Source organism: Larus michahellis, chromosome W (assembly GCF_964199755.1).
Source record: "Larus michahellis chromosome W, bLarMic1.1, whole genome shotgun sequence".
Taxonomy (NCBI): domain Eukaryota; kingdom Metazoa; phylum Chordata; class Aves; order Charadriiformes; family Laridae; genus Larus; species Larus michahellis.
The window spans coordinates 6,220,645-6,234,065 of record NC_133929.1 but is presented as its reverse complement, the minus strand read 5'-3'; the positions used below and the strand labels follow the sequence as shown (position 1 = coordinate 6,234,065).

The 13,421-nt window shown below is 46.6% G+C and overlaps 1 protein-coding gene across 2 annotated transcripts in view; it reads right to left on the bottom strand.

The window, feature by feature from the left end:
* Nucleotides 1–13,421, bottom strand: part of LOC141735575 (CDC42 small effector protein 2-like) — a 74,320-nt gene that overhangs the window by 47,153 nt on the left and 13,746 nt on the right. The window contains exon 1 of one of the 2 annotated variants that reach the window (XM_074568591.1): nt 4,204–4,275. The exons of the other annotated variant lie outside the window; for it this stretch is intronic. The gene's annotated coding sequence lies outside the window, so the exon portion shown is untranslated. Of the gene's footprint in view, nt 1–4,203; nt 4,276–13,421 lie in introns of those variants that run through there. 2 annotated transcript variants of the gene reach the window in all.

The window sequence follows — 13,421 nt, the reverse complement described above, 5'->3', positions numbered from 1 at the left end:
GAGGCACCACCAGCTTTGCCGATTGGCTCAGCTTTGGTCAGCGGCAGGTCTGTCTTGGTTCTGTCTGACATGGAGGCAGCTTCTGGTGTTTTGCCACAGAAGCCACCCCTGCCGCCCCCCTGCTACCAAAACCTTGTCGTGTAAACCCAACAAAGTAGTCATAGAATAGCCCAGGTGGGAAGGGACCTCGAAAGATCATCTGGTCCAACCTTTTGTGTGAAAGGGAGCCTAGCTGAAATTATCCAGCACCCTGTACAATTGCATCTTGAAAACCCTCCAGCAATAGGGACTCCACCACGCCCCTGGGGAGGTTGTTCCAGTGATTGATGGTTCTCACTGTAAAAAAAGTCTTATATTGAGATGAAACTTCTCCCAGTGCAACCTTTATCTACTGCCCCTTGTCTTCTCCATGTGGCTCCTTGTGAAGAGAGAGCCTCTATCCTTTTCATAGTCACCCTTTAAGTACTGGAATGCTGTGATGAAGTCCCCCTTGAGCCTTCTCTTCTCCAAGGGAGAGACCCAACTCCTTCAGTCAGGCAGGTTCTCCAACCCTTTGATCATTTTTGTGGCCCTCCTTGGGACCCTTTCCAGTCTGTCTGTGTCTTTTTTTTTTTTAATTGTCGGGACTAGAACTGGACACAGTACTTCAGGTGCAGCCTGACAAGCACTGAGAAATAATTAGAGAAAGGGGGCATTGGAGAAAGAGACACCCACATTCACCATATGTCGTGGCTTACCCTCATCCAGCAACAAAGAACCATGCGGCTGCTCACTCACCTCCCCACACAGCTGGGGGATGAGGGGAGAATCAGAAGAAAAAGGCAAAACTCATGGGTTGAGACAAAGGCAGTTTGACAGAACAACAAAGGGAAGAGGAAAACAACAACAATAATACTGAGAGGAATGTACAAAACATGATCAATGTACCACTGCTCACCAACTGGACCCAGGAAGCCCCAGCCCACTCAAGCGGCAACCAACTTCCTACCTCCTCCCCCAGCCAGCTCCCTGGCTATAAACTGGGCATGGTGTCACATGGTACGGAATACCTGCATCCCATGCCATCTCCTTGTGAAAATTAACCCTATCCCCACCAGAACCAGGGCACCATATTACAGCCCTGTATGGCCTGTTAAAAAAAAAAAAAAGATGTGACATGGCATATGACTATTGACTATAGGGCTTTGAATAAAGTAACTGGCCCTTTAACAGCTGCTGTTCCTAGCATAGTAGATATAGTTAATACAATAGTGAATGTGCTTCCCATGGATGGGAGCGTTAGATATAAAATATATGTTCTTTATGATTGACGTAGTTTGGGCCAGGTTGGCCAACGACAAGATGACAGATGCTCTCCCCCACCTCTCACTCCAAGGAGTGAAAGAAGAGAGATAGAAAGATTTATGAGCTTAAAAGAAAACCTAAGCTACTCTAATAAAATGTTAATAATAAAAAAAAGGAAAGAATGAAATATATACAAATATACACAAAACCATATCAAGCTCCCAGGGAGATATCACTGGCAGGTACTGAGGAAGATCCAGACTGGATTCAGTGACAAATGGGAACTGGAACACACTGACCAAGATCAAAAGGCAGAGTTCTGAACAGGCATCAGCCATTGAAGAAAAAAAACCCTCAAAAACCAACCATCAAAAAAGAGTCAACATAACCCCTTTGCTCCCTCAGCTTTTATGCTGAGCATGGCAGATGGGATGGAATACCTGATTGGTCAGTTTGGGTCACCTGACCTGTCCACTCCTCCCCACAGGTGCGACCCCTCCACAGGGTAAACAACCAAGTCAGCTGACCCTGGTTGCCACAGCAACAAGTAAGAGCAAGAGCCTCTCCCACTGAACAGACAGTTGGCTCTGCTCCATCCCAAACTGGGACAATGATTCCAATACAAGAGCAAGACAAACCAAAATTTGATTTTACTTGGAGTATCTTTAATCATCTACCTCAAGGTTTTAAACATAGTCCCACAATTGTTCATGCCATGTTAGCTAAAGAACTAGAATCAATCATACTCCCACCGGAAGTAACAATTTTAGAACATGTAGATGAAATTCTAATTGGAGGACCAGAATAGGAAATGGTTTTCCAAAGTGCGAATGCTATTGTCCAGCATTTACAATAACTAAATCTTAGCATTCCCAACTCAAAATGGCAAGGACCAAGTCAAGAGGTTACATTTTTAGGTTCCTGATGGATAGGAGGATGTAAAACTGTATCAGAATCTACATTAGAAGGGATACGAAGCATTCTGACACCTTCGGATAAAAAAGAATTGCAAGCTTTATTTGGGTTTTGGGGGTGTCCTGGTTCCGGCGGGGATAGGGTTAATTTTCCCTGGTATTCCATGCCATGTGAGTCACGCCCACCCTGAGCTGCCGGGGGAGGGGGCAGGAAGTTGCTGCTTAAAAGCGGGCTGGGGCGTCCTGGGTCTGGCCTGCGAGTGGCGGGGGAGTGGTGGTTCCGTAATCGTGTTTGTATATTCCCCTATCCGTGTTGTTGTTGTTGTTTGCCTGTTCCCTTTGCTGTCCTGTTAAACTGCCTTTGTCTCAACCCAAGAGTCTTGCCTTTTCTTACGATTCTTCCTGTATTAGGAAGGCGTGAGCGAGCGGCACGTGGTTCTTTGTTGCCATCTGAGGCTAAACCACGACAGTCCTTTTTGGCGCCCAACCTGGGGCTCGAAGGGTTGAGATAACGACAGAATCCAAGTAGAACGTGGAAAAAAACGGTTTTGGTTTTTTTTCTTGTATGCATTTATTTTATTAGGTAAGTAGTCACTGGTCATCATGTTGCTTGGTTTGTTCTCATGGCTGTGTTACATAAATTCCTATATGGCTTATGTACTCCCTGCGATGCTGTTTACCATGTCTGGAAGAGGGATGAGGATTATCATTCCGCTGTCCTGTGCGATATCTGTTTATGATATGATAACATCACTGTTCAGACGGTTATTTTGGGGTGTTTATGTGGTTTTGCTGTCCTGTCTGTACATTGGACACCATCTCTCAAAATTTGTTAATAATTTCCCCAGCCCTTTTGCCTCCCTTTTCTCCTTCGGGTCAGGTATGACAGCTTTTGAGAATTTTGAATATCCTTGGGATACTCAAACCAGCGTGTTCCTAGTGCTATGTCTCCTGAATACGTTCCAGGTCTTGTTTAGGGTTAAGCGACTATTTAAGACTACCACCCGGAGATCTGCTCCGAGGCTGGATAGTCAGGGGTGGCATGGCATGTGGGAGAGCATGGGCAGGTACCTAGAGAACTACTCACCTCCAATGGTCTGGGACTTCACCCCTGAACAATTACAGGACCCTGATAAAGTGGTAGAATATTTGAAGGGAAAATGCTGTGGCTATTCTAGAGAGGCACAACTCACCGCGCTGTGCTGGGCCCTGGCCAGTATCTACCAGGCACTGCTCAGAATTATGCAGCACCCTCAAGGGGAAGAGATGGAAACCAGACCGGCAGCCCCTGCGGCAGCCCCTGCGGCTACTGCAACCCCTGCGGCAGCCCCTGCGGCTACTGCAACCCCTGTGACGGACACTGCGGCTACTGCAACCCCTGCGGCAGCCACTATAGCTACTGCAATCCTTGCGACAGACACTGCGGCTACTGCAACCCCTGTGGTAGACACTGCAGTTACTCCAACCCCCATAGCAGCCACTGCCACTGAACCAGGGAACCAACCCGTGCCGGTATCAGTTGCCCCCATACAGAAGAAGAAGTACACAAAGAAATCAGTTCACTCAGTAAGAGATGATGATGAACCAGGGCCATCACGAGAGCAGGAGGAAGAGGCAGAACCAGAGATAATTACTCGATCCCTATCCTTGAGTGAGCTGCGGGATATGCGAAAAGATTTCAGCCGACTTTCAGGCGAGCACATTGTCACCTGGCTGCTCCGGTGCTGGGATAATGGGGCCAGTAGCCTGGAATTAGAGGGTAGGGAGGCCAGGCAGCTGGGATCCCTGTCTAGGGAAGGGGGCATTGACAAGGCAATTGGGAAGAAGACCCAAGCCCTCAGCCTCTGGAAACGACTCCTGTCAGGCGTGAGGGAGAGGTACCCCTTCAGTGAGGATGTTGTATGTCAGCCAAGCAAGTGGACTACCATGGAAAGAGGTATCCAGTACCTGAGAGAATTAGCCGTGCGGGAGATGATTTATTATGACTTGGACAATGCAGACTTACCCACAGACCCTGATGAGGTGCAATGCACAAGGCCCATGTGGCGGAAGTTTGTACGGAGCGCACCATCGTCATATGCCAACTCCCTGGCAGTAATGGAATGGAAAGGTGAAGAGGGACCAACGGTGGATGAGGTGGCTGGCTGGCTCCGGCGATATGAAGAAAGTCTCTCTTCCCCCCTTGTCTCAGCTGTGGAGAAACTGTCGCGGAAGGTCCAGCAACTTGAAGAGAATATGTTCTACTCCCCACCTGCACGGGCCAGCATCTCAGCTATTAGAAGCAGGCATTTCCCCACTCAAGAGAGAGAGTACAGAGGGTACACACCACGAGGCACCCTGTGGTTCTACCTGCGGGACCACGGAGAGGACATGAGGAAGTGGGATGGACAACCTACTTGGATCCTGCGGACACGGGTACAGGAGTTGCAAGGAAGGACAACCACAAAAGGGGATCCCTCCAGGAAAAGTGCCGCCCTGGTTTCCAGTGGGCAGTTCCCCAGACAAAGCAGAAGGCCTGATCTTGCTTCTGATCCTCTTGAAGGAACTTCCAAGTCATTTATGCAAGAAGTGAGTAATGGATACTCTGACCAGTATTAGGGGGGCCCTGCCTCCGGCCAGGTGGAGGAAAGGGACAACCGGGTTTATTGGACGGTGTGGATTCGATGGCCTGGCACATCAGACCCACAGGAGTATAAGGCTCTAGTGGACACGGGTGCACAGTGTACTTTAATACCATCAAGCTATAGAGGGGCAGAACCCATTTGTATTTCTGGGGTGACAGGGGGGTCCCAAGAGCTGACTGTACTGGAGGCGGAAGTGAGCCTAACTGGGAATGAGTGGCAAAAGCATCCCATTGTGACTGGCCCAGAGGCTCCATGCATCCTTGGTATAGATTACCTCAGGAGAGGGTATTTTAAGGACCCAAAAGGGTACCGCTGGGCCTTTGGCATAGCTGCTTTGGAGACAGAGGAAGTTAAACAGTTGTCTGCCTTGCCTGGTCTCTCGGAGGATTCTTCTGTTGTGGGGTTGTTGAGGGTCGAAGAACAACAGGTGCCGATTGCTACCACAACGGTGCATCGGCGGCAGTATCGCACTAACCGAGACTCTCTGATTCCCATCCATGAGCTGATTCGTCAACTAGAGGTTCAAGGAGTGATCAGCAAGACTCGCTCACCCTTTAACAGTCCCATATGGCCAGTGCGAAAATCTAATGGAGAGTGGAGGCTAACTGTAGACTATCGTGGTCTGAATGAAGTCACGCCACCACTGAGCGCTGCCGTGCCGGACATGCTAGAACTCCAGTACGAACTGGAGTCCAAGGCAGCCAAGTGGTATGCCACGATTGATATAGCGAATGCATTCTTCTCAATCCCTTTGGCAGCAGAGTGCAGGCCACAGTTTGCTTTCACTTGGAGGGGCGTCCAATACACCTGGAATCGACTGCCCCAGGGGTGGAAACACAGCCCCACCATTTGCCATGGACTGGTCCAGACTGCACTGGAACAGGGTGAAGCTCCAGAACATCTGCAGTACATTGATGACATCATTGTATGGGGAAACACAGCAGAAGAAGTTTTTGAGAAAGGGAGTAAAATAGTCCAAATCCTTCTGAACGCTGGTTTTGCTATAAAGCGAAGTAAGGTCAAGGGACCTGCGCAGGAGATCCAGTTTTTAGGAATAAAATGGCAAGATGGACGCCGTCAGATCCCAATGGATGTGATCAACAAAATAGCAGCTATGTCTCCACCAACTAGTAAAAAGGAAACACAAGCTTTCTTAGGCATTGTGGGTTTTTGGAGAATGCATATCCCAGATTACAGTCAAATTGTAAGCCCTCTGTATCAAGTAACCCGGAAGAAGAATGATTTTAAATGGGGTCCTGAGCAACGACAAGCTTTTGAACAAATCAAACAGGAAATAGTCCATGCAGTGGCCCTGGGGCCAGTCCGGGCAGGACAAGATGTTAAAAATGTGCTCTACACCGCAGCCGGGGAGAACGGCCCTGCCCGGAGCCTCTGGCAGAAAGCACCAGGGGAGACTCGAGGTCGACCCCTAGGGTTTTGGAGTCGTGGATACAGAGGATCCGAAGCCCGCTACACTCCAACAGAAAAAGAGATATTGGCAGCATATGAAGGGGTTCGAGCTGCTTCGGAAGTAGTTGGTACAGAAGCACAGCTCCTCTTAGCACCTCGACTGCCGGTGCTGGGCTGGATGTTCAAAGAAAGGGTCCCCACCACACATCATGCAACCGATGCTACATGGAGTAAGTGGATTGCACTGATCACGCAGCGAACTCGAATGGGAAACCCCAGTCGCCCAGGAATTCTGGAAGTGATCATGGACTGGCCAGAAGGCAAGGATTTCGGAATGTCACCAGAGGAGGAGGTGACGCGTGCAGAAGAGGCCCCACCATATAATAAACTGCCAGAAAATGAGAAGAAATATGCCCTGTTCACTGATGGGTCCTGCTGGATTGTGGGAAAGCATCGAAAGTGGAAGGCTGCTGTGTGGAGTCCTACACGACGGGTTGCAGAAGCCAGTGAGGGACAGGGTGAATCGAGCCAGTTTGCAGAGGTGAAGGCTATTCAGCTGGCTTTGGACATTGCTGAGCGAGAAAAATGGCCAGTACTTGATCTCTACACTGACTCATGGATGGTGGCAAATGCTCTGTGGGGGTGGTTACAGCAGTGGAAGCAGGGCAACTGGCAGCGCAGAGGCAAACCCATCTGGGCTGCTGAACTGTGGAAAGATATTGCTGCCCGGATAGAGAATCTGGTTGTGAAAGCACGCCATGTAGATGCCCACGTACTGAAGAATCGGGCCACGGAGGAACATCAGAACAACCAGCAGGTGGATCGGGCCGCTAGGATTGAAGTGGCTCAGGTGGATCTGGACTGGCAACATAAGGGTGAACTATTCATAGCTCGGTGGGCCCATGACTCCTCAGGCCATCAAGGAAGAGATGCGACATATAGATGGGCTCGTGACCGAGGGGTGGACTTGACCATGGACACTATTGCACAGGTCATCCATGAATGTGAGACATGCGCTGCGATCAAGCAAGCCAAGCGTTTGAAGCCTCTTTGGTATGGAGGGCGATGGCTGAAATATAAATCTGGGGAGGCCTGGCAGATTGATTATATCACACTGCCGCAAACCCGTCAAGGCAAGCGCTATGTGCTCACAATGGTGGAAGCAACCACTGGATGGCTGGAAACATACCCTGTGCCCCATGCCACTGCCCGGAACACTATCCTGGGCCTTGAAAAGCAAGTCCTGTGGCGACATGGTACCCCAGAGAGAACTGGGTCGGACAACGGGACTCATTTCCGAAACAGCCTCATAGACACCTGGGCCAAAGAACATGGTATCGAGTGGGTGTATCACATCCCCTATCACGCACCAGCCTCTGGGAAGATAGAACGATACAATGGACTGTTAAAAACTACACTGAGAGCAATGGGTGGTGGGACTTTAAAACACTGGGATACTCATTTAGCAAAAGCTACCTGGCTAGTTAACACCAGGGGATCTAACAATCGGGCTGGCCCTGCCCAATCAAAACTTCCACGTACCGTAGAAGGAGATAAAGTCCCCGTAGTGCACATGAAGAATATGCTAGGGAAGACAGTCTGGGTTAGTCCTGCCTCAGGCAAAGGCAAACCCATCCGTGGGATTGCTTTTGCCCAAGGACCTGGGTGCACTTGGTGGGTGATGCGGCAGGATGGGGAAGTCCGATGTGTACCTCATGGGGATCTGATTTTGGGCGAGAATAGCCAATGAATCAGATTGTGTGCTGTTAATTGCTAAGTAACACTGTCACTGTATGTCCTCATTGCTATAATTGCTATCAGTTGTACTACAAGTAAGGCACAGGGATGATGGGATAAGAACTGATCTCAGCAGCTGGCGCCCAGCAGTTTCCTCAAGATCTACATCTTCAGCCCACGGACTGCGTGCATGAGCCACACCAGGTGCACCAGTCACAAGCTCCGAAAAATACAGCATGCAACAAGGCCAGCACCACCCAGCATCTCACCTGCCCTGAGAGACTGTTCTAACAGATGGAGCCCAAAGCCGTGGATTAGAAGAACTCAACGGACACTTTGGAGGGGTGGCCCATAAACTAAGGGCATTATATGTGTGTATATATATATATATATAACAGGGGAAAGTGGTGGCAATTCATTGGAACCTGCTGGGCATGGCATAGATGGTATGGAATAAGGGGTGGATAATGTCCTGGTTCCGGCGGGGATAGGGTTAATTTTTCCTGGTATTCCATGCCATGTGAGCCACGCCCACCCTGAGCTGCCGGGGGAGGGGGCAGGAAGTTGCTGCTTAAAAGCGGGCTGGGGCGTCCAGGGTGTGAGTGGGTGGTTGTGTGGCGGTTGTTGGTGCTGTTCTGTTAAACTGCCTTTGTCCCAACCCAAGAGTCTTGCCTTTTCTTACGATTCTTCCTGTATTAGGAAGGCGTGAGCGAGTGGCACGTGGTTCTTTGTTGCTGTCTGAGGCTAAACCACGACAGGGGGTCACACATTCCCGGATTCAGTATCTAGTGAGATCTCTATGATTTGCTGAATGAAAAAGCAGACTCAGGAAAGGGAAATCAAACTATGTGTGCCTATTCCTTTTTTAAAAAGCAATTTTAGCTGTTAAGCTGTTACCCTTAGGAGTAAGGGTAACTGAAAACTACTGTGCAGCAATGGGCTTTGTCTATACATCACTGAGTGACAAGTGATGGGATGAATACAGAAAACAAATTATCAGAGAGTATAGACTGAATTGGGATGCCTATTGAATACTCTCATTTGCTCTCCTCCCTGATAACTGATGCCTCACCCTGGGACAGCAAGAGAAGAAGAGTTTGGTTCTCAGACAGGAGTGCCAAGCGAATGGGGAAACTATAGAGAGGTAAAACTGCAGCTATATTAGTAGAGACCAGAAAAGCTTTCACAGATTAAATCGATGGCTCGGCCCAACTAGCAGAGCTCAGAGCTTTGGAAATGGCCCTGGAGCAAGGAGCCACTTGTGTCTATATGGACTCATATGTTGTGTGGGCCGGTGACACCCAGTGGCTAGAGAATTGTGTGAAAAACAATTGGCAAGCAAATGGTAGAGATGCATGGGGAAAAACACAGTGGAAAAAGAAAAAGAGCATATCCATAGGGTATGTATCTGCCCACCAAAACCATAAAAACCCTGAGGCAAAGTGGAATCAGATGGCTGATAATTTGGCTAGAAAAAAATGTATTACATAATTCTGCCTCAGAATGGCTAGGTAAGTGGTTACAGGAATGGCTAGGACACACTGGGAGTTATGATTTGTTTCAACAGGCTGTAAGGAGAGGATGGCCTGTGACAAAAGCTCTGGCAAAACAAATTATAGACTCATTCCATTTTTGTCAAACAATGGTACAGTACATGTCAAAAGGACAACAGTTTGTCAATACCAGGGAAGGTAAACTACTCTGGGAAACCTGGCAAGTAGGTTGTATTGATCCTTTAAGGCAAACACCTGAAGGCTGGAAACAGGAGTACAAATAGTTAGTGGTATAGGGAACATGCACTCCACCCAGGCTGCAATTGGTCTAACAACCATTGCTGGTTTAAACCAGTAGTTTGCTACTTTTCCCTTGCCCAGAGAAATAAAAATTGATAATGGATCACATTTTAAAAATAAAGTAGTGCAAACTTGGTGTGCTTCAAATGAAGTACAATGGACTTTCCACCTACCATATCAACCTCAAAGTACTGGGACAGTGGAAAGGTGGAATGGGCTACTAAAACAACAACTACACAAGAGTGAATTGATTAATGCTTCTAAGTGGGGATCCCATTTGTGAGAAGTTGTAAGTCAGCTAAATAAGCAACAAACCCCCATGGGAAGGCCCATAGATAAGTGATTAATGTCGATGGCTCCACAAATTCCTGTTAAAACAAAGGTGAAACTCTATCTAAGTCCTGGAGATGAGGTTGTGGTTAAACTACCAACTCAGGGATGGATCTGGGTGACTCTGTTATAGAAAGAAAAAGGAGCATGGCATGCTGTAGATACTAAGGGGAGCAAGTTAACCTTAACTGAGGCTTGGATTATGTCCAAGACCTAGGTGTCTTCTCTTACAGGAAAATGTGATGTTACCTTATCACCATGGGAACACACACCCTAAACCTGTATCTAACAGGATCTGCCTTTTCCTGTTGCCCATGGAACAACAGTCACAAGCCATCTTTGAAACCACAGTTACAGGAAGAATACCATCTGTATTAGCATGAGGTCAAGGACTGATAGCAGGTAATAATGTTACACCAACTCTAAGATCTAAAGTTAATCTGAATTTAACTATATGTAATAACACCAGATGGGAAACCGCAAACGGTTTTAACAATAAAATGAAACGGGTACTACAGACATGTAAGGCAACTAATCACATGTTAGTGGCTCATAAGAATTATGCTCTAACTGTAAACAATGAGAATAACACAATAATATACAGTAATTTTGCCATAAACATCATTGTGTTTATAGTGACTCTATGATTGGTGGCTACAAAATCATAGACCAATAGGATATAGAACTAAAAGATATACCATCCAAACTTTGTTGGGTGGAATTGGTACAGGAACAGGAATATTTAATTAATTTGATATTGAAACCCTAGCAAATAAATTGTCATTAGTGGGAGAAACTGAAGCTAGTGTAACCAGAATGACTGCAAGCTGGCTATCAACAGCTTTACAAACTTCAGTACAAGATTGGCAAAATACTTGGCACCTGTGACAACATGCTAATAATCCCAATTACTAATCCCCAAAGAAATATCACAAGTAGTCAATAAGTGTGGTAACAGATCAGAGGCATATTATCTCCAAGCAATCTCAAGGGAGGACTCATAATGTCTCCTAAACAAAGCAGCCTGAAGAGACTTTTAATGTCTCAAACACTTGCAGTACCAGGCCTTCTGCTCAAGGAACTGATAAGGCTAACACCTGGTTCTCTCTTGTACTATTCATGGGAAAGAGAGAGACTGGCGCCTGGACGACCAGTTTTAAAGAAACAGAACAGCCTTGTTTTCTCTCCTGTGAAGTTCGAGCTGTTTCTTCGAAAAAGATGTTATGCACAGTGTTGACCTTTGCCTCATTATCTGTGAAATGTATATTAAAGTTCACACCTCTGCATATGTTAATGAAGGTTATCGAGATCATGCTAAATATATATGACTATAGCTCTCATCTCCCCACCCCAAATCATGCTACATGTCACCTGGGGGGGGAAGAGAGAAACTTGAGACAAAACTGCCCCTAGGAGTGGGTGAACATAAAAGGGGGAAGACTTTCCCTGAAGAAAAGATTTTTGCCTGGGAAGATTTTTTCCCTGAAAAGACCCTGAAGAGATTTTTTTTCCCTGGGATACACAGAAGAAGGATCTTACAGCACCAAACCCCATTAGCTGGACCGGTGACGCTGGAACCAGGACTGGTGATCTCTTTATCTCTCTCCCTCTTGATCTCTCCTTCTATCTCTCCTTCTCTGTCCCTTTGCTTTTCCTTTCTTTTTTTTTCTTTCTTCTTTCTTTCTCTTTCCTTTCAAAGAAGTAACGCAAGGCATACTGTATCACTTGCCATAATTCATTGTATATCTGTTATTAAGTACTGCTTGCCATAGTTTGTTGTATACATGTTGCTAATTAACGCAATGCATACCTTACTGCTTGCCATAATTTGTTACATACCTAACCAATTATTGTGGACCTAGTTAAGACCTGGTTACTAACCTAATAAATGTTTGTATATGCACCTTGAGATTTGTCTCACCTTATCTGTGCCGCTGGGGATTTGCGAATCTGAGTCACTTACCCCCACCTCTTTTCTGAGTGGGACATGACGATACGCTATTTTAGTAAGTTATCTACTTGCAAACAGGTAAGGAAGGTAAACAAAAACAAAATACACACATCAAAATACTGGCTGCTTTTCTCCACCTCTTTAACCTTCTGCCCTAAAGGCAGGCAGCCAAAAATCTAAGGAAACCTGAAAAATAAACAATGCTGTGAGCATGGTATTTCTGATGCCAAAACAATCATTAGACATACAGTACCTCTGTTGATAAACTTAAAAGGCCCTGAATAACACAGATGTATGAAATGCAATACTTAGGTTTCCTCAATATGAAAAGAATGCTGCTGCCACTTACATCTATAAATATAAACATGAAGACTCAAATGTTTCTCACATCACTCAAAACCATTTGTTTACTTGAAACAGAGAAATGCAAATTTCTTTTTCAAGATCAGCTACAGAAGTTTTCCAGACAGCCAGCAACACGAACAATCTTTTTGTTACTTACACAATGAAGCTATATATGAAGCTATAAGGAAAATGGCAGTATGTGACGGTGTGCTCCCCCTCCCCAGGGGCCAACCTGACCTTTATCTCCCTAACCCTGCCCAAGCGATAACCACCCGTGGTGGTCACAATGGGTGCATGTGGTCATGATGGCTGCACCCGGCTCAACATGGTTTTGGGGAGACAGATAAAAACACAATAGTCAAGGGCTAACTTGAGTAATGCTGGTATGGTGGTCAATATGCAAATATGACTATAGGTCAATCATCTTACCCCCATAAATAGTGAACAGCCCAAGATCCCTTTGAGCTCTCCTGTACGGCAGCGGGCTGCACGCCAGGATCTCCCCTTGAGTAGGGATGCCTCTCAAGGTTACTTCTTGAGATTTAGAGATTCCTTGCCACAACAGATCCTCGGTAAGTGACTAAGAGCATGCTAAACTTTGAAATCTTAGCTAAGTGATATAAAGGATTGATTGTGCATATATAATCCTTTAGACATAAACTGTTGACCAAGTCTGGGACTAGGAGTGGATCCAGCCATACCTAGACTCCTCTCTGAGAAGGAGTTTAGACAGCAAGGGGGCCCTTTCTGAAACCTTGACTCAACAGGAGGGGCTCCCTGACAGTTCTGTCTGACCCTGGCCTCTATGCAGTAAATAACCAAGTGTGCCTTGCCATCTCGAATCTTGTTAAAACACTGTCACATTTACTATCAAACATTGCTAAATCCCTGTTTTATATATATAAATATATTGCTGCTTCTCTCTACGAGTGAAGTGCATCACTCCATCTGTGACACAGCAGCAACCATTGCAGCTCTTTACATCAGGAAGTATCCTCAGGTTCCTCCAAGACTTTTGTAAACTACATTGATG